This window comes from Ovis aries, unplaced genomic scaffold, assembly GCF_016772045.2.
Source record: "Ovis aries strain OAR_USU_Benz2616 breed Rambouillet unplaced genomic scaffold, ARS-UI_Ramb_v3.0 scaffold_87, whole genome shotgun sequence".
Taxonomy (NCBI): Eukaryota; Metazoa; Chordata; class Mammalia; order Artiodactyla; family Bovidae; genus Ovis; species Ovis aries.
Genome location: NW_024599828.1, coordinates 592,388 through 612,941, shown reverse-complemented (window position 1 = coordinate 612,941; position 20,554 = coordinate 592,388). Strand labels below are relative to the sequence as shown.

The following is a 20,554-nucleotide window of genomic DNA, read 5'->3' as shown; positions in this document are numbered from 1 at the left end:
AAGGAGTATGTAAAGGCTGTATACTATCACCTTGTTTATATAACTTATTTGCAGAATACATCATGTGAAATGCCCAAATGGATGAAGCACAAGCTGGAATCAAGATTGCTGGGAGAAATATCAGGAACTTCAGATATGCAGAAATCACCACCCTCATGGCAGAAATTGAAGGGGAACTAAAAAGCCTCTTGATGAAAGTGAAATAAGAGTGAAACATCTGATTTAAACTTCACATTCAGAAAATGAAGATCATGGCATTTGGTCCCATCACTTCATGGCAAATAGATGGGGAAACAATGGAAACAGTGAGAGACTATTTTCAGGGGCTCCAAAATCACTGTAAATGATGACTGCAGTCATGAAATTAAAAGTTGCTTGCTCGTTTGAAGAAAAACTACGACACAACTATACAATTTTTTTAAAAGTAGAGACATTACTTTGCTGAAAAAGTTCAGTATAATCAAAGCTATGATTTTCCCAGTTGTCGTGTATGGATGTGACAGTTGCACCATAAAGAATGGTGAGTGAAGAAGATTGATGGTTTTGAACTGTGACGTTTTACAAGACTCTTGAGTGTCCCTTGGACTGCAAGGAGATCCGTACAGCCATCCTAAAGGAAATCAATCCTGAATATTCATTGGAAGGACCGATGCTGAAATTGAACCTCCAATATTTTGGGCCTACTGATGTGAAGAACTGACTCATTAGAAAAGACCCTGTTACTGGGCAAGACTGAAGGCAGGAGGAGAGAGGATGACAGAGGATGAGATGGTTGGATGGAATCACCAACTCGATGGACATGAGTTTCCCCAAGCTCCAGGATCTGGTGAAGAACAGCGATCCCTGGCGTTCTGCAGTCCAAAGGGTTGCAAAGAGTCAGACATGACTGAAAAACTGAACTGAACTGAACATACCACATAGCAAATACTATTTGTAATGGCCATGTTTCTCCAACAAGACTGGGGCTCCCTATGGCCCCAACATATATCCCCAATCAAGTTTGTACCCATGCACAGAAGTCAGTGCCTAGCATTCACAAGGCATTCAGTGAGTTCTGATTGCAGGGGGACCTCCATTTCAGCCGACATAAAGGATTAAAAAACACATTAATCCTCCTGTCTCTAATAACTTCAAAGTAGGAAAGACAAATGAAAGAGCATTGTCTTACATCCAACGTCTGTCAGCAGAGAATGGATTCCTGAGGTGGGGAGAAAGCAAGGTGAGTTCTACAATTGCTTCAACTCTAGAAATAGTTTCCAACACATACATGGAAGTTGTACTTAGGCAGAGACAAACAGTCTCCCCAAGAAGAGAGATTTATGACTCTATATAACTAGAGTTCACAGGAGAGAGCTACATACAGAGAACTGTAAGAAGGTACAGGTGATACCCTTCCAGTTATCTGCAGAGAGTTGATAGTACTGGTCTGAATTATAGGGAACAATCCTTGAGTCTCAAATCACACCAAGCCTAATTGTGTCCTCACCCACCAGCGTGTTAATTGCTCATTTTTAATATAAATTTATTTATTTTATCTGGAAGCTAATTACTTTACAATATTGTATTGGTGTGCCATACATTGACATGAATCCATCACGAGTATACACATGTTTCTCTTCCTGAATCCCCCTCCTACCACCCTCCCTATACTATCCCTCTGGGTCATCCCAGTGCACCCACCTCAAGCATCCTGTATCATGCATCGAACCTGGACTGGCGATTCGTTTCACATATGATACTATACATGTCTCAATGCCATTCTCCCAAATCATCCCACCCTCTCCCTCTTCAGAGTCCAAAAGACTATTCTATACAACTGTGACTCTTTTGCTGTCTTGCATACACGGTTATCATTACCATCTTTCTAAATTACATATGTATGTGTTAGTATACTGTATTGGTGTTTTTCTTTCTGGCTTACTTCACTCTGTATAACAGGCTCCAGTTTCATACACCTCATTCAAACTTATTCAAATGTATTTTTTTAATGGCTGAATAATAATCTATTGTGTATATGTACCACAGCTTTCTTATCCATTCATCTGCTGTTGGACATCTAGGTTGCTTCCATGTCTTGGCTATTATAAACAGTGGTGCGATGAACATTGGGGTACACATGTCTCTTTCAATTCTGGTTTCCTTGATGCGTATGCCCAGTAGTGGAATTACTGGGTCATATGGCAGTTCTATTCCCAGTTTTTTAAGGAATCTCAACACTGTTCTCCAGAGTGGCTGTACTAGTGTGCATTCCCATCAACAGTGTAAGAGGGTTTCTTTTTCTCCACACCCTCTCCAGCGCTTACTGTTGTAGACTTTTGGATAGCAGCCATTCTGACTGGCATGAAATGGTACATCATTGTGGTTTTGATTTGCATTTCTCTGATAATGAGTAATGTTGAGCATCTTTTCATGTGTTTTTTAGCCATCTGTATGTCTTCTTTGGAGAAATGTCTGTTTAGTTCTTTGGCCCATTTTTTGAATGTGTCGTTTATTTTTTCTGGAATTGAGCTGCAGGAGTTGCTTCTATATTTTTGAGATTAATTCTTTGTCAGTTGCTTCATTTGTTAATATTTTCTCCCATTCTGAGGGCAGTATTTCCACCTTGCTTATAGTTTCCTTTGTTATGCAGAAGCTGTCAATTAAATTAGGTCCCATTTGTTTTCTTTTTGCTTTTTTCCCCTATATTCTGGTAAGTTGGTCACAGAGGATCCTGCTGTGATTTACGTTGGAAAGTGTTTTACCTATGTTCTACTCTAGGAGTTTTATAGTTTCTGGTTGTGCATTTAGATCTTTAATCCATTTTGAGTTTATTTTTGTGTATGGTGTTAGAAAGTGTTCTAGTATCATTCTTTTACAAGTGGTTGGCTAGTTTTCCCAGCACCACTTGTTAAAGAGATTGTCTTTTCTCCATTGTATATTCTTGCCTCCTTTGTCAAAGAGAAGGTGTCCAATGGTGCGCGGATTTATCTCTGGGCTTTGTATTTCATTCCATTGATCTATATTTCTGTCTTTGTGCCAGTACCATACTGTCTTGATGACTGTGTCTTTGCAGCAGAGCCTGAAGTCAGGCAGGTTGATTCCTAGAGTTCCATTCTTCTTTCTCAAGATTGCTTTGGCTATTCGAAGTTGGTTTTTTTTTTTTTTTTTTTTTGTATTTCCATACAAATTGTGAAATGTGTTATTTGTTCTAGCTCTGTGAAAAATACATTTGGTAGGGTTTCCATTGGATCTATAGATTATTTTGGGTAGTATACTCACTTTTACTATATTGATTTTTCCGATCCATGAACATGGTATATTTCTCCATCTATTAGTGTCCTCTTTGATTTCTTTCACCAATGTTTTATAGTTTTCTATATATAAGTCTTTAGTTTCTTTAGGAAGATATAGTCCTCAGTATTTTAATCATTCATTGTAATGGTGAATGGAATTATTTCATTAATTGCTCTTTCTATTTTCTCATCATTAGTATATAGGAATGCAAGAGATTTCTGTGTGTTGATTTTATATCCTGCAACTTTACCATATTCATTGTTTAGCTCTCGTAATTTTCTGGTGGATTCTTTAGGGTTTTCTATGTAGAGGATCATGTCCTCTACAGTGAGAGTTTTACTTCTTCTTTTCCAATTTGGATTCCTTTTCTTTCTTTTTTTTTTTTTTCTTGGATTGATATTTTGATCATTATGTAGTGTCCCTCTTTGTCTGTTTTCACAACCTTTGTTTTAAAGTCAATTTCATCTGCTATGAGTATTGCTACTCTTGCTTTCTTTTGGTCTCTATTTGTGTGGAATATCTTTTCCAGCCCTTCACTTTCACTCTGTATGTGTACCGCATTTCAAAGTGAGACTCTTTAGACAACATATGTAGGGGTCTTGTTTTTGTGTCCATTCAACCAGTCGTTGCCTTTTGTTCAGGGCAATCTGCTGCTGATACTGCTGCTGCTGCTGCTAAGTTGCTTCAGTTGTGTGCAACTCTGTGCGATCCCATGGACAGCAGCCCAACAGGCTCCCCCATCCTTGGGATTCTCCAGGCAAAAACAATGGAGTGGGTTGCCAGATCCTTCTCCAATGCATGAAAGTGAGAATTGAAAGTGAAGTCACTTAGTCGTGTCCGACTCTTAGCAACCCCATGGACTGCAGCCTACCAGGCTCCTCTGTCCATGGGATTTTTCCAGGCAAGAGTACTGGAGTGGGGTGCCATTGCCTTCTCCGTTGGGGCATTCTATCCATTTACATTTAAGGTAATTATTGATAAGTATGACCCCGTTGCCACTTACTTTATGGTTTTGGGTTCGAGTTTCTACACCCTTTCTGTGTTTCCTGTCTAGACAAGATCCTTTAGCATTTGTTGAAGAGCTGGATTGGTGGTGCTGAATTCTCTCAGCTTTTGCTTGTCTGTAAAGCTTTTGATTTCTCCTTCATATTTGAAGGAGATCCTTTCTGGATACAGTCATCTGGGCTGTAGGGTTTTTTCTTTCATCACTTAAGTATGTCCTGCCAACTCTCCTGGGCTGAAGTGTTTCCATTGAAAGATAAGCTGTTTTCTTTATGGGAATCCCCTTGTGTGCTATTTGTTATTTTCTCTTGCTGCTTTCAATATTTGTTCTTTGTGTTTCATCTGTGTTAATTTGATTAATATGTATCTTGGGGTGTTTGGCCTTGCGTTTATCCTGTTTGGGACTTTCTGGATTTCTTGGACTTGCGTGATTATTTCCTTCCCCAATTTAGGGAAGTTTTCAAATATTATCTCAAGTTTTTTCTCAAGGTCTTTATTTAAGTCTTCTTCTTCTGGGACTCCTGTGATTCTTATGTTGGGGCCTTTAACATTGTCCCAAAGGTCTCTGAGATTATCCTCATTTCTTTATATTTCTTTTTCTTTTTCCTCTCTGTTTCATTGATTTCTGCCATTTTATTTTTTACCTCCGTTATTCTACTGTTGGTTCCCACCAGAGGCTTTTTTATCTCATTTATTGCATTATTCATTATATATTGACTCTTTTTTATTTCTTCTATGTCCTTGTTCAACCTTTCTTGCATCTTCTCAATCCTTGTCTCCAGGCTATATATCTGAATTTCCTTATTATTTTCAAGATTTTGGATCGTTTTCACTATCATTATTTCGAATTCTTTATCAGGTATATTCCTTATCTCTTCCTCTTTTGTTTGGTTTGGTGGACATTTATTCTGTTCCTTTACCTGCTGAGTATTTCTCTACCTCTTCTTCTTGTTTATATTGCTGTGTTTGTGGTCGCCTTTCCATATTCTGGCAGTTTGTGGTGTTCTTTTTCTTGTGGAGTTTCCTTACTGTGGATGGGTTTGGACGGATGGCTTGTCAAGGTTTCCTGTTTAGGCAAACTTGTGTTGGTGTTCTTGTGGGTGGAGCTAGATTTCTTCCCTCTGTAGTGCAATGAAGTGTCCAGTAATGAGTTATGAGATGTCCATGGGCTTGGAGTGACTTTGGACAGTCTGTATATTGAAGCTCAGGGCTATGTTCCTGTGTTGCTGGAGAATTTTCATGATATGTCTTTCTCTGGAACTTGTTGGCCCTTGAATGGTGCTTGGTTTCAGTGTAGATATGGAGGCATTTGATGACTTCCTATTGATTAGTGTTCCCTGGATTCAGGAGTTCTCTGGTGTTGTCAGGATTTAGACTTAAGCCTCCTGCCTCTGAATTTCAGTCTTATTCTTACAGTAGCCTCAAGGCTTCTCCATCTATACAGCACCAATGATAAACCATCTAGGTTAAAGATGAAAAGTTTCTCCACAGTGAGGGACATCAGAGAGGTTCACAGAGTTACATGGAGAAGAGAAGAGGGAAGAAGGGAGGTAGAGGTGACCAGAAGTAGAAGGGGAATCAAAAGAAGAGAGGGCAAGCTAGCCAGTAATCACTTCCTTATGTACTCTCCACAGTCTGGATCCCTCAGAGATGTTCACAGATTTACACAAAGAAGAGAAGAGGGAGGAAGGAAACAGAGGTGGCCAGGGGGGATAAAGGGGGGAATCATAAGGAGAAAGACAGATCCAGCCAGTAATCAGTTCCCTAAGGGTTCTCAGCCATCCAGAACACACAAAGAGAGTCACAGAGTTGGGTAGAGAAGAGAAGGGGGAGTAAGGAGATAGAGGAGACCTAGTGGAGAAAAAAGAGATCCAAAGGGGGAGAGAGAAATCAGGCCAGTGATCTCTCTCCCAAATAAAAATGGTTACTGAAGATTGGGTTCTTAAAGGTACAAAATTGATAACAAATAACAAAAAGCAAAAATTACAAATCTAGAGTAGAGGTTGGATTCTCAAAAATCAATATTAAAGGAAAAAAAAGCTCAGAAAAATTATATATATATATATATATATATATATATATATATATATATATAAAGTTTGCTTTAAGAAATAGGGTCTTTTTTTTTTTCCAAAGTAATAGTAGGTTATAAAAATGGAATTTAAAGGAGTAGTATTCAGTTATAATGAGGCGGATGAAACTGGAGCCTATAATACAGAGTGAAGTAAGTCAGAAAGAAAAAACACAAATATAGTATAACACCTATATATGTGATTTAGAAAGATGGTAATGATAATCCTCTATGCGAGACAGTAAAGAGACACAGATGTATAGAATGGACTTTTAGACTCTGTGGGAGAGGGAGAGGGTGGGATGATTTGGGAGAATGGCATTGAAACATGTATATTACCAGGTAAGAAACGAATTGCCAGTCTATGTTCGTTACAGGATACAGGATGCTTGGGGCTGGTGCACGGGGATAATCCTGAGAGATGATATGGGGTGGGAAGTGGGAGGGGGGTTCAGGATTGTAAACTCATGTACACCCGTGGCTGATTCATGTCAATGTATGGCAAAACCAATACAGTACTGTAAAGCAAAAAAAAGTAAAAATAAAAATTAAAAAAAAAAACAATGAACAGAAACAAACCACAAGAAAAAATATTTTAAAAATTAAAAATAAAATAAAAAGGAAAAAAATAAAATAAAAAATAAAGGAGCAGTAGAAGACTTAAAAATTAAAAAAAAAAATTTAAAGAATGAAAACAGTAAAAAAAATATCAAGGATTTTCTCTGGTGTTGTTGTGGACAGTGTGGCATCAGTTCACTTTCAGATAGTTCCTTTTCCAGCTTATTCTTCTCAAGATCTATGGGCCCCTTGCTATGCAGTCGGTGCTGACTGCAGGGTTTTAATCTATTGCACCTGTCACTTCCAGGGTGGGTCCCTCTGTTGTACCTTCTTCTGTTTGCTGGTCTCTTCAGTGTCTAATTTCTGCCCTGACTGAAGGGGTTGATGGTGGACAATTTTTCAGGCTCACTTGTTCAATCGTGCTGTGGGGAGAGAGGAACATTGCAAACAAATATCACTGGCATGTGTGGGAAGTGCTCCCAGTGTCTCAGGCACACTGGGTTTGCCCCTGCTCATGGTGTGTGTGCTTTCCCAGTCTACACTGTTCAGGCTCTAGGTTGCTCTGCTGAGAACTGTCTGAGGCGGGCCCTGGATTGCATGCACTTCCCAGGTCTAAGCCTCTCAGGTTCATTTACTTGGGTACTCAACAAAGGCACAGACTTGGTTGGGCCTGTGTTTTGTGCTCTTCCCAGGGCCGAGCCGCTCAGATGACCGTGACCAGGTGTTTGGCGAGTGTGGTCACTCCTACTTATTGCCTCTCCCATCCCTGCTACTCAGTTTTCTGGGTGTACAACTGGCCTACCTTCTCAGGAGAATATTGACCATCCAGAATCCCAAGAAGACTTGGCTAGCAATGAAGCCTGCTTGCAGTATTCTTTCCAGGAGAATCCCTGGGACAGAGAAGCCTGGTGGGCTACCGTCTAAGGAATCGCACAGAGTCGGACACGACTGAAGTGACTTAGCAGCAGCAGCAGCTGCTGCTTGCAGTTTGGTAGATGATGACTCTCTGGGGCCACGATTGCCCCTTCCGGCTCTGGCTGCCCTCGCTCCTCTGTCCCTGGCAGGGGATGGGCCGGTCCACAGCCAGCTACCTCTGCTCACTCATTTGACTGTGAGCCGGCCGGGAGGTGTCTTACTTTAAGGCTTTTCACCGGAGTAGCTATCCCAGGGTCTGGTTTGCCATCTCAAGTTAGTTCCCTCAGATTGCCCTCGGGGCATTCAGGCCTGGTCTTGTTCTAAGCAATGCAGCCCACACCCCCCTGCCCAGTCCCCACTGCTGCGAGTTACCATTGGGTAATCTGTTGGTTTAAATTATTTATTTTTCCTCCCAATTATGTTGCCCTCTGAGGTTCCAAGGCTCACCACAGACTCACCAGTGAGAATATTTCCTGGTGTTTGGAAGATTCTCTATTTTTTAAGACTCCCTTCCTGGGACGGATCTCCATCGCTACCTCTTTGGCCTCTCTTTTTATTTCTTACATTTTTCCTACCTCCTCTCAAAGACAATGGGCTGCTTTTCTGGGTGCCTGATATCCTCTGCCTACATTCAGAAGTAGTTTTGTAGAATTTACTCAGCATTCAAATGTTCTTTTAATGAATCTTTTGGGGAGAAAGTGTTCTCCCTGTCCTATTCCTCCACCATCTTAAGACTGTCCCCGAGATTACTCATAATTCCCATGAGATCAATAGGACCCTGACGACAACATTGCCTTGCTAGTGGGGAATAGTAAAAAGTAAAGGCTTGTAAATAGTAAAAAGTAAAGTAAAAAGTAAAAAGGCTTGTAAATAGTAAAAAGTAAAGGCTTGTTTCATCTCAGCTTGAAAAACTTTACAGCAAGCCTTCAAAAAATGCAGTGTTTCCAAGAAATTAACAGTGTCTGCAAACAATGAAAGGAATAACAATGAAAGGAATAATGTATAAAAATTAAAAATATCCAGCATCCAAATGTAAAGTGACTGCATCCACAATCCAATTTAAAATTTCCGTATAAATTGTTCACATATTTGTCCTAGTTTCATCTCAATATTGTAAGGTAATTATTCTCTGATTAAGGTAAAAAATAAATTTAAAAAGAAAAAAATCCAGATGCGTAAAGAAGAAAGAAAGTATCCATAACAAGGGCAAAATCAATTAGTAAAAACACAAGTAAGATATATGTTACGTAATTAGCCAGGAAGGACATTAAAGTGCTTACGACATCAATAATCCTTATATTCATGAAGCTGAAGAATATTGAGTACATTAAATAGAGACATGTAAAATAGAAATACAAAGACTCTGGGGAAAAATTAATTGTGCATCAGAGACTTTTGAAGTAACTTTAAGAGTGCTAAAACATATGTAAATGGAATCACACAGGAAGTAAAGACAGGAGAATAAAGCAAAGAACTTCATAATTACTGGTTGAGAAATTTCCAGGTATGATGAAAGCTTTAAAGACATTAACACAGAAACTCATTTAACTCGAGGACAAAAAATATGACAGGTATACAAAGGCACATCATAATTCATGGATTAAGACAATCAACCAAAGAAATGTAACCAGAAGGAAAAACAGACACAGTAGAACGAAAAATGGGGATGACAGCAGATTAGGCAAATGAAACAATGGTAGCCAGGGTACATTCGTGCCAGATCTTGATTGCTGAGAGAAATATAATTGACTCACAATTCTATACCCAATAAAAACACATATCAAAAACAAGATAGAATGCTTTCTCAGACAGAAAGCAACTAGAAGACTGCGTCGCCACCAACAATGTAATAAATGTTTTTTAACAGGTCTCAAGTCAGAAGGAATTTAAACAAAGTGAAAATCTGGGTCTACAGGAGTAATGAACAGTACCCAAAATGATAAACATGTAATATGTATTAAAAGGTATATATAGGGACTTCCTTGGTGGTCCAGTGGTTACAGATCTGCTTTGCAATGCAATGCATTTGCAAATGGCAAAGGTATGTTCCTTTGCCAGAGAACTAAGATGCCACATGCCACTGAGCAACTATGCCTGCATGTCTCAAATAGAGTTTACACGCTGCAAGTACTGAGCTTACCCTCCTCAAATAGAGAGTCCCTACCACAAGGAAGATCCTCCATGCCACACTAAGTCCCAGTATAGACAAAGAAATGATAAATGAATAAATACTATCATAATTATCATAATTAATAATGAAAGACTGGCAAGTTAAAGATGCATACCATGGATCTTAAAACTACTTAAAAAACAGTTACAGTGAATAAAGTGACAAAGGATATAAAAGGGAATTAAAAAACCTACTCAGTCACAAAGAAGTCAGGGATAAAATGAGACATGGGAAGAAAGAACATGGGAAAAACTGAAGATAAAGAGCAAGATAATAGAGTTAAACCAACTAGAATTAACTCTTCACATGTGAACCCAGACTGAAGATATACCCCAGGAGCCAGACAGCAGATACCCATACACTGCACTCTGCAGCTGGAACAGAGCCTGCCATGCTCCAGGGCCCCATATGCCTGGGCACAGAACAGCACCATAAGTTTATAAGGTACAGTAATTTAGAAGACTTCAATCATACAAAGTACACCTCTATTTATAAAGAAATGGCATTAAAAATCAATGTTCACTGGACAGAAGAAGAAGGTGCTGGCATAGTGCAGACCTTCCCACTTTTACAACACTAATTCTGCCCAGGAAGGAGCAGATAAATTACAGGACTTATATCTCTTCAATGCTAGGCATACTTGACATACGAGACATACATGTTTGATTTTCACGGTTCAGTCTCCTCTCTTGCTCATCCTGGGCAACAGGGACTGCGCCTCTAAACCACAGCTCAATCACTACACACAAAGCCTGATGATATTTGCCAAGTTTTTCACATAAACCAGTGAAAACTTGTTTCCTCCTATGTCTCACTCTTGGCTCTTTTCAACCAGCCATGGCTCTTGTCCTACCTCCTGTGATCCTGGTCCTCTGTCACTTGCAGCCATGTTCCCATACACCGGGCCTCAATTACACCCAAAGAAATTCCTATTCAGAGTGGCCGTAATACATGCAAAAAGGGAACGAACAGGCAGCTTCTTACTCTCCTGTCTTGTTCCTTCGCTACATACAATCACTGAAAACCTGTGTAGCAAGTTTGTTACATACAAATGTTCAAGTTGAAAACTTTCAAACATGTATAAGTGCATTTTCATGTGCAATCACATCAGTTAGTTCACAGATATGACACACATTGTCGTGGGCACATCCAAGACAAGTCGGTGTGTGTTTGTGTACTTTACTGTACAGAACTGTATGGAGTACAATAGTGCAGGACTTTTATTTCAAGCCTACACTGTCTGAAAGGAAGCATAAATGCAGTGGTAATGGAGATGCTACTACTATTCTATTTTAAAGGTGTGCTTAGTCGCTCAGCTGTGTCTGAATTCTCAACATATGGACTGCAGTATGCTAGGCTCCTCTTGCCATGGGGATTCTCCAGACAAGAATACTGGAGTGGGTTGTCATGCCCTATCCAGGTACGAAAGATTTAAAAATGTTTCTTTTATTGTTTGTGTTTGTTTTTAATGTATTAATTAATTGCATGAAAAGCATCATAAAGCTATTAAACTACAGTAATATATAGCCAGTTGTCTTAGTTGGCTACCTAAGTAACTTTGCTGGATTTATGAAGAAATTGGGATTTTTGAACACCCTTTCAAATGGAACTTGTTCATATACAGGGGACTCACTGTTCTGCTAAAACCTGTGGGTAACAAAAGTGAACGCATCCCCTCCAGGTCCAAGGAAGTCACATTCTTCGTTGGGATTTTAGAGGAAATGTGAGATCTCCATAATTCTAGCCATTTCAGTCTTTTCAAAAGACCTTGATCAGGACAAACAGATACTAAAGTAGAAATAGTCATTGTGTTTCTACCCACTTCTAGAAAGTGTTGCTAAGTTTTCAATACTGGATCTTGTAATGTTGGTGGACTATTGGAGAAGTGATGTGACCAAAAATAAGGAGTTGAAACAGGTAGGTCAGAATGTGAGGTAACAAAGACAAGGTATTTAGAAGCTGAAGAATTGAGAGAGATTTGGGACCTGAGTAGGAAAAGTACCTTTCAAAACAATTGGATCATGTGATATGTGTAATCCTCACTTCATTCCTTAGAAGATTTCTACAGACTGGTCTGCCTCTATTTTCTGGAGCACAGTTCAGATCCATCTAGCTGTTTCTCATTGCTGCTCCTTTCTCCTGGCTCCCACACTGTGGCCAGCCGTTCAGCCTACTACATTCATTTCATTTGTTGTTGTTGTTGTTCTTTACGGCAGGTGCTGCAGGCTACCTACAAAATGATCAATTCTCTGCTTCTCTTTCAAAACTGAAAATAGTTTGTTATATAGCCATGAGCCCAGTAGCTATAGGACTGCCTTTTCTAAACACCTGTGCCTTAGTCATGACTGGTGACTTAGAGATGCAAGAAGATCTGTAAGGGGAATTTCTTGGAAGACTGCATTCATGGAGCTGATTCAGCTGAAAGATGGGACTCTTCCCTTTCCTACTTTATTCCTAACTGTTGTTTGGATTTTAGTTGTGATGGTTGGAACTCCTGCAATTGGACAATCATGTAACCTTGGAAATGGATACCACCCAAGCTGTGGCTGGCCCACCACCAGCTTTGTTTCTGAGGGAGAGAAAAATCAAGTTTATCTTGCTAAAGTTATAGTTGTTTTAGCTTTTTGCAATGTGCATCCAAACTTAATCCGATGCTACTATATGTTTAATATGATATAGTCTTATTATTTTGTTGGGTTTGGTGAATATATTTATATTTTACATTTTTCTAATTTTTATTTTAATAATTATTTCATCAACCATTATACCTAAATTGTATAAATGCAAAATTATTGTTATAAGCACATTTTCCTTTAGATTTTGAATTTTTATACTTTCTTATCTTCTTTCCTTTCTTCTCTTCTCCATATTTGTACAGCCTGGCCCATGTTCTCTCTTATAACCTCATCCATATCCATATCTGCAGGCTAAAACAGACTGAGAGCTCTATGGGGAGAACCAAAGAAGAATGAATTACAGAGACATGAATGAAGGATGCTGCCCCTTGTTACTCATCGTGAATGTTCTTCAGTAGGATAACATTCCCCTGCCCTCCTGTGTGCCCATGATCATGGAAGATACTTCAGACAGAGGAATTTGAGTAGGTGTGATATGTCACTTCCAAATGGAAGTATTATTTTCTGTCCCACTAGCTGGAATGCAGATATAATGACAGGAGCTGGAGTAGCCATGTTAGACCAGAGGTAAGTAGCACAGGTGGAAGATGTGACAGGAAAGAAGTGGGCCCTCATCTCTGTGGAGAGACCTGCACTAACATTATATGACAGAGAATTGAAATTGTATTGTATTTAAGAAAATGTTATTTAGGTTTTGATTACAGTCATTGAACCTGTAGCCTAACACTCATAATAGAATAACTGATCTTTGTATTAGCCTGGTCTTATCATTAGGGTCTGAATGAGACAATATCTACTGATGTGTACTTAGAAGAGAGTAAAGTGACAGCCCTGCCCTCTGGAAGCTGTGCTCTAGTGTAGGATTCAGAAACTGAAGCAAGAACAAAGCCACATGGCAGGACAGCTTCAAGATCCTGTAGGAACCCTTGGGAGGGGAACCTCAGTCAGTCCTGATCTCAGGAGGTTGCTTGAAGCAGGGACAATCCTCCCTGTCTCCTCATAAATAGGCCATGGCGCCAAGTTTCATGTAAAAGTGAGTTATTTCAAATTCCTTCCAGAGTGTTTTCCCTTTTGATCCAATGCTTAAGATATGCATTTGAGACCTGGTTTGGCAAGATTGGAAATGCTCCAGGGCAACTAATTCGGTGACCCAAAACTACTGACCCTGAGTGACCTAGAGCCTGTGATCTATATCAAGGGAAGCACAGGACTGAAAAGCCAGTGCACTGCAATTACAGAGTAGCCCCTGCTTGCTGACAATACAGAAGTCCTGAGCAGCAGTGAAGACCTGCTGCTGCTGCTAAGTCACTTCAGTCTTGTCTTACTCTGCGAGTCCCCATAGACAGCAGCCTACCAGGCTCCCTCATCCCTGGGTTTCCCCAGGCAAGAACAGTGGATTGGGTTGCCATTTGCTCCTCTAATGCATGAAAGTGAAGTTGCTCATCGTGTCTGATTCTCAGCCACCGCATGCACTGCAGCCTTCCAGGCTCCTCCGTTCATGGGATTTTCCAGGCAAGAGTACTGGAGTGGGGTGCCACTGCCTTCTCCGCAAAGAACTCAGTTCAGTTCAGTTCAGTTTCTCAGTCGTGTCCAGCTCTTTGTGACTCATGAATCGCCTCACGCCAGGCCTCCCTGTCCATCACCAACTCCCGGAGTTCACTCAGACTCACGTCCACCGAGTCAGTGATTCCATCCAGCCATCTCATCCTCTGTCATCCCCTGTCATCCCCTTCTCCTCCTGCCCCCAAACCCTCCCAGGATCAGAGTCCTTTCCAAGAAGACCTAGTGCTGGCAAAAAAATTAAAAAAAGATTCTCTCAGAGAAACCAGTGAGGTCTCACAGGAAGCAGAACATGAAAAAGGATGAAACCAGTCTGGGTCTGATATCATGCAAGGCATGGAGAGGGAAGCTACAGCCTGGTTTCACAGGGAGCTTGAGATATAAGTTGTGCCTCAAACATGCCCCAATCCAAGGCTACAGAGCTGGGATTTCACTCTCCCACTAGCGCCTCCCTCTCATCTTTCAAATAACACCCAGCTGGTGTCTCCAAGCCCTTATATTAGATCCTCCAAGGACAAATCAAAGGTGACACTAGAAGCAAAAGACACCAAAGCTCAGGAAAATGAAACCTCAGATAATGTCTCCATTTCTATACCCAGTCTGCCATCTCCAGCATCATATCTGAAATCCTGCGAGTCTAAAGAACTCCATGGGTTTCTACATGTGAGCATTTTTTTTTAAATTCAGGTTTTCATTTATATAGGAGTGTAGTTGATTTACAGTGTTGTATTAATATTAGTTATATGGGAAATTAATTTCCTTATACAGACAGATGTATCCATTGTTTCTTAGATTATTTTCCCATGCAAGATATTACAGACTATTGAGCAGAATTCCTGTGCTGTACCATTGATTATCTATTAAATAAAGTACTATATATATATTAATCTCAAACTCTCCATTTATCCCTCTCTCACCTTTCCACATTTGTAACTATAATTATTGTTTTGATGGAGGGAAGTTTCTAGGCACTTTTTGGATCAAGGTCTGTGCTTGTGAGAGTGGAATGGCCAGGGAAAGCAAGCCTGAGAGAGACTCATTTGAGATGATGCTGAACGTGCAGGACGCTGCCATGCAAAAATCTGGGAGAAAAACATTCTACATGTGGGAAGTAGCCCCTGATAAGGACCGAGGTAACCAAGTTAATAAATGGCTCCCTTCCACTGCCAATCTTCCTTCCATGCTTGGAACTTGATATAATGGTCAACCATGACCTCATCCCATGCTTCAGATGTGAGTTAGCAGCAATGAGCCATGTCAGCCTTCCCAAGAAGGGAGAACCAGGCTTTATCATGAGGCTAAATATGCTCTGGACTCAGGGACGTGTCCACAAACTGGTTATCACCAGAAGCATCAGGTGCCAGGGGCACCACCAATGCCTCTGACTATCTCCAAGTACTTCTTCTCAGGAGTAGAAATGCCAAGGAACCGATAGAGCAAATAAACAAGTAATGACTCGTTTCATCTTGCCCCGTGTGAGTCCCACGGCCCTTTGACCACACCAAAAACTCTTCTCTCTATTTTTTCTTCAAAGGTGGCTTGTGAATAACATCAGCACCTGACTATGAAGCCTGGTGGCTGAAACTCAACTCACAGTCAGCTGGGACCCAGAGATGTCCAGCCTTGTCCTGTGTGTCTGTCCTTTTTCTCCAACCAGATTCATAAAATAAAGTGCCTACAAAATATAAGGGTGATTGTAATTCTCTCAAGGCCTTAGAATCTCCAAGGTCTATTTGGAGCATCAAAGTGAGAACACATCCCCTGCATCCAGCCTAGCCTCAGACCCCGACCTCGCTCAGCCAGTGGTTCCCTGAGGAAACATAAGGCACGTATCCAGAAGGCTGAGAAGAGAATGCTTCTCGCTGTGAATGCAGGTTCATGTTACCCAGTCAGCCAAGGGTCTGTCTTGTGTGAATGAGGAGTGGGAACTCTGAGGATCTGAGTTGGGAGTGAGTCAGTCACCACCTGCACGACGGCCTCCTAGGGTCACTACAGCTGGGGCTCTCTCACTGTGCCTGGAGCCCAGAATAAATAGCCCTGAGCATTGCTTTCCTGCTGCTCCATGGAGGCAGGTCTGCTGATAAAATTGGATCCAGACTTGAGGTGCAACTGGAAAGAAACTTCCACTCTGGTGCTTGCAGACATCTGAGAGCTACACAGAAGTGAATGCAATGGAGTTTTCTCTCATCTTTCTCTTCCTGGAAGTCTCCTAGCCTGGGAACCAGAATTCCTGGGTCCCAAGTCTTCACTAACTTACCTGCAGCTAATGTGAGTCATAAATCCCAAGGTGCAGTTTCCCATTATTTGGATGAGGGAGACTGCACATGCTCCAAAACACTTTTTTCAGAATAAGACTCAATGCCAATCAGTGGACAAGTGGCTCAGAGGTGGCTCTTGCTGAGGATGATGAGGTTGCCCCTGGTGAGCAGGGGGATGTAACTTCCTGGTGATATTCATGGGTCCTGGTCTCAGGACTGAGAGTTGTAGACTGCTTGGCACACAGCTGCTGTGCCAATGGGGACCTTAGAGGTCTTGCCCACTGGAACTTACTATCATTTGGGTTCTGCGGGATGAGATAAGGTAGTTATAAGTCAGAAGTTACCAATGGGGAAGCTTGTACATCCCTCAGCAGAAACCCAAATTAGGGTGATGAATCATCTCTCCAAGAAAACTCTGGGAACTAGATATGCCAGGAATCTTAGACAAATTTTGTAGTATTTTAAATACAATTTAAAGTAGGTCATCTTTTGGATGACCTGCCATTTGCTCTCTGGCTTGTGATGATACTCACAGTCAGAGTGGAATCAAAGGGTCTCTGGGGGATGCTGGCCCTCTCCCTGTGACACATTAGGAGTGAGTACAGCTCTCTCCCCTCCACATCTGGAGCAGGAATTCCAGCAGGAAAGACGTGACCTCCAAGTTTAACCGAAAGACTCAAGAAGGTCTGGCCCTCTGGTAGGCACTATTCTTTCCCCAGTGCTTTTTCCTTCCCTCCTGTGTCCTGTGCAAGCTGCCCACCTCCTGGTTACTGGGTTCTGAATTCCTCCTCCCTTCACTTGTAGATATCTAGGCAGTCTCACTTGTGGCTCCCTCCCTACCCAGGCCCAATCCCTCACCTGCAAATCACACTAAAGGAGGGAAAACCAAGACAAGTCTTCCCAGTTCATTCTTTCTAGAAATGTCCACATTCTTTCTGCTTCCAGACCCTGTCCTGAGTTGTCAACATCTCTACCTAGATGACTGAGTTTAGAAGAGGAATGGAGATGCAGATTGGGGATGGGGGTGGTAAGGGTGTCAGTTGTGGGGGACAGTTTTCAGATGACAAGAGATGAGTTGGGGTAAGGAGCATGTGGTTCTCCAACCGCTCAGGCATTTGGGATCTGCCTAAACCTGTATTCTTGGGCTCCTCAGGGTATCACTAAGACAGAACCTTCAAAATGGACTTTCCATAGTCCTATTACTGCAAAACAATTTCAAACAAAACAAATATGAGAACGAAGAGTGTCATGAACCTTATATTTCATCATTAGGCATCAATAACTACAAAACTAACTTCTTAGTCCCACTGGTTGTCATAGACCGGAGACTATGCAACTTCAAGGTGGTGGCCAATTGAGTTCCCAATGAAGACATTCTTGACTTACCTAAGTCTTTCTCTTCTTGCTATGCTCTCACATGTGGTGTTTGAATGGAAGGAAGCAGAGGGAGAATAAGAGAGAAAAAGGAGAGGCTAATCCCATCATGAGAGACCACCATCAAAATCCCATATCAACAAGGTACCTGTCAAAGTCCCTACTTCCTAATACCATCACATTGGCAGTCAAGGGTGGAAATAATTCAATCCATAGCATAGCATAGCAGCTTTCTGTTTTTAAATCAAGACAGACCATCATTTTATTCTCTCTGTTTTAATGCTTATTCATTTTCCCTGAAGTATTTTAGGGACAAGATGAACTTTTCACCAAATGTACATAATGAGTATTTGTGGCAGAATGATAGGATATGAAAAAAATGCTCTTTTGTTCCCCCCAAAATGAACATTTTATATCCAGTCCATGTGTAAATTTCCCTGATGCTCAAAAAGCATGTGTCTTTTCAGTTTGTTGAAAGAATGTAGTCACACGTTGTACTTGGTTGTTCTCGTTTAGGACTAAATAAATGTTCCTCTCCCAAATTTAATGCCATTTATTTGTTCAGAAACAGGAGGAAGCAGGTTGGTTTGTCTTACAGAATGCTGCACTATTGATTTTAGAGCAGGAGTCCACAGTACCAGCAGTGGGTCAGGACCAATACCAGTCCTTGGTCTATTAGGAACCAGACCTCCACAGAAGGAGGTGAGCTGCAGGCCAGTGAGTGAGGCTTCATCTGTATTATAGCTGCTCCCTGTCACTCTCTCATCACTCCCAGAAGGGGGAGTCTAGCTTGTTTTCCTGGAACTGTTTGTAGTTGCATAACCTATGTTTAATAGAAAAAAAAAAAGTAGCTTAAATATTAATGATTATTTTCCTTTCTCAGTGCTCAGAATGGTGAGTTGGTGTCCTAGAAGTCTATCACACTGACAAATTCGATGTTGCCTATTAACATTTGGACACATTCACCCAGTTTAAAATTCAGTATTAAAAAACTAAGATCATGGGATCCAGCACCATCCTTCATGGCAAATAGAAGGAGAAAAGGTGGAAGCACTGACAGATTTCTTCATCTTAGCCTCTAAAACCACTGTGGATGGCGCCTGCAGCCACGAAATCAGAAGACATTAGTTTCTTGGCAGGAAAGCTATGAGAAACATAAACAGTGTGTTGAGAAGCAGAAACATCATCCTGCGCAACAGACTGGTAGATGTTTGGCCTTTTCATTTGGATTCCTCAACTTTCTGTCCAGTCCCCGCTGGTCTTTGAAGTCCCTCACTTTTCTGGTCCTTCACGATTCCAAAGATTATTTTGTGCATTTCTTTACCCAGTCCTGAAATCAGCCATCTCTTTAAGATCGTCTGATGGGAAATGTATTTAGAAGCTACACGTTAGACCTCAGAATAGTCACTGTCATCAAGTTGTCACTGCTTCTAGGCTTTACAGTGGTCAGAGGAGGAGGTACACATTTTCCTTAAAATTAAAATAAAAATGTATATAGTTAGTTGGTACAAACTTATGCTTTCAGTTCAAGATTTAAGACAGCAAGGTTTGAATTAAATTTCTTTATGTTATGTGTGAAACTCTTTTGCTAGCCAGTGACAGGCTTACATCAAAACATTAGTTTTAATTATCATCTATTAACATACATGCGATTCTGTCACAATAACAGAAACAATACGAGGAACAATAAGCTCATGTCCATCGACTTGGTGATGCTATCCAACCATCTCATCATCTGTCCTCCGCTTCTCCTCTTGCCTTCAATCTTTCCTAATATCAGGGTCTTTTCCATTGAGTCAGCATGTTTACTATGCATTGAGTCTCTTTAAAAATCAACCAACATGAATTTAATTCTTCTCTGTCCCCACTGCACTCCCAACTCTAGGCCAGAAACAAAAAACTGCAGAGACTGAAGGCTGATTCCAGCACATCGCTGTGGAGATTATGCTCCCACTTTTATTTCAGGAAAATAAAATTAGTTGCTAACATTAAAATAAGTATATTATACATAAATATCCAAAATTCTGATTCTTTTCAAAACATGGCCAACTGGCCTGCTTTCCAGCATGAGTGAAATGGAGGAAAGGCTGCTCCCAGAGGTAAGGCCTGTGCTGCCCAGATTCCAACAGGGCCACCTAGTCCTAGTATATCTCCTGCCTCCTGGGGCCATGAGTTTGTAAGAACTAGACTTCTAGCTCTCTTAAGATAAATACTACTTTTGTCTTGATGGACTTTGACTTTGAAGCCTTTAACCCAGAACCTAGCACACAGTTCTTCCTTGTACAGTTGTTGGATGATAGAAAATATCTTGTGGATGCATATAACATTTCTTCCAATACAGAAACCATGCAATTGAAGTACTGCTCTGCCCTAAATCTTTGATGTAGCCTGGCATCATAGGTGCCCCTGATGTCTGCCATTAGGCCCACTACCTAAAGCCAGTTGTATATCCCTGGGCTGTCCCTGACGTCTTCACTTTGCCATTTGACAACTTATATCTTGGCAGTGTCCTCGCCAACAAAGACAGCAATGCATATCTCACGAAGCGGCTAGGAAGATGACATGAAACCACACCTGTCGAGCATGGCCCCAAATATCCATTTTCATGATATTGTTAGTTTTTTCTCCAAGTAGTCAAGGTTTTCCATCTTCTTAGATGTCCATGCAGATCAGTTTGATTTTCCAGCCAAGATTCAAGGAAGAGATTACAGTTCAATTCTCTGTATTCTGAAAAGCT

At 41.0% G+C, this 20,554-nt stretch overlaps 1 protein-coding gene across 1 annotated transcript in view; it reads left to right on the top strand.

The window, feature by feature from the left end:
* The window catches only part of PAG3 (pregnancy-associated glycoprotein 3), a 928,325-nt gene that overhangs the window by 687,754 nt on the left and 220,017 nt on the right, over positions 1-20,554 (top strand).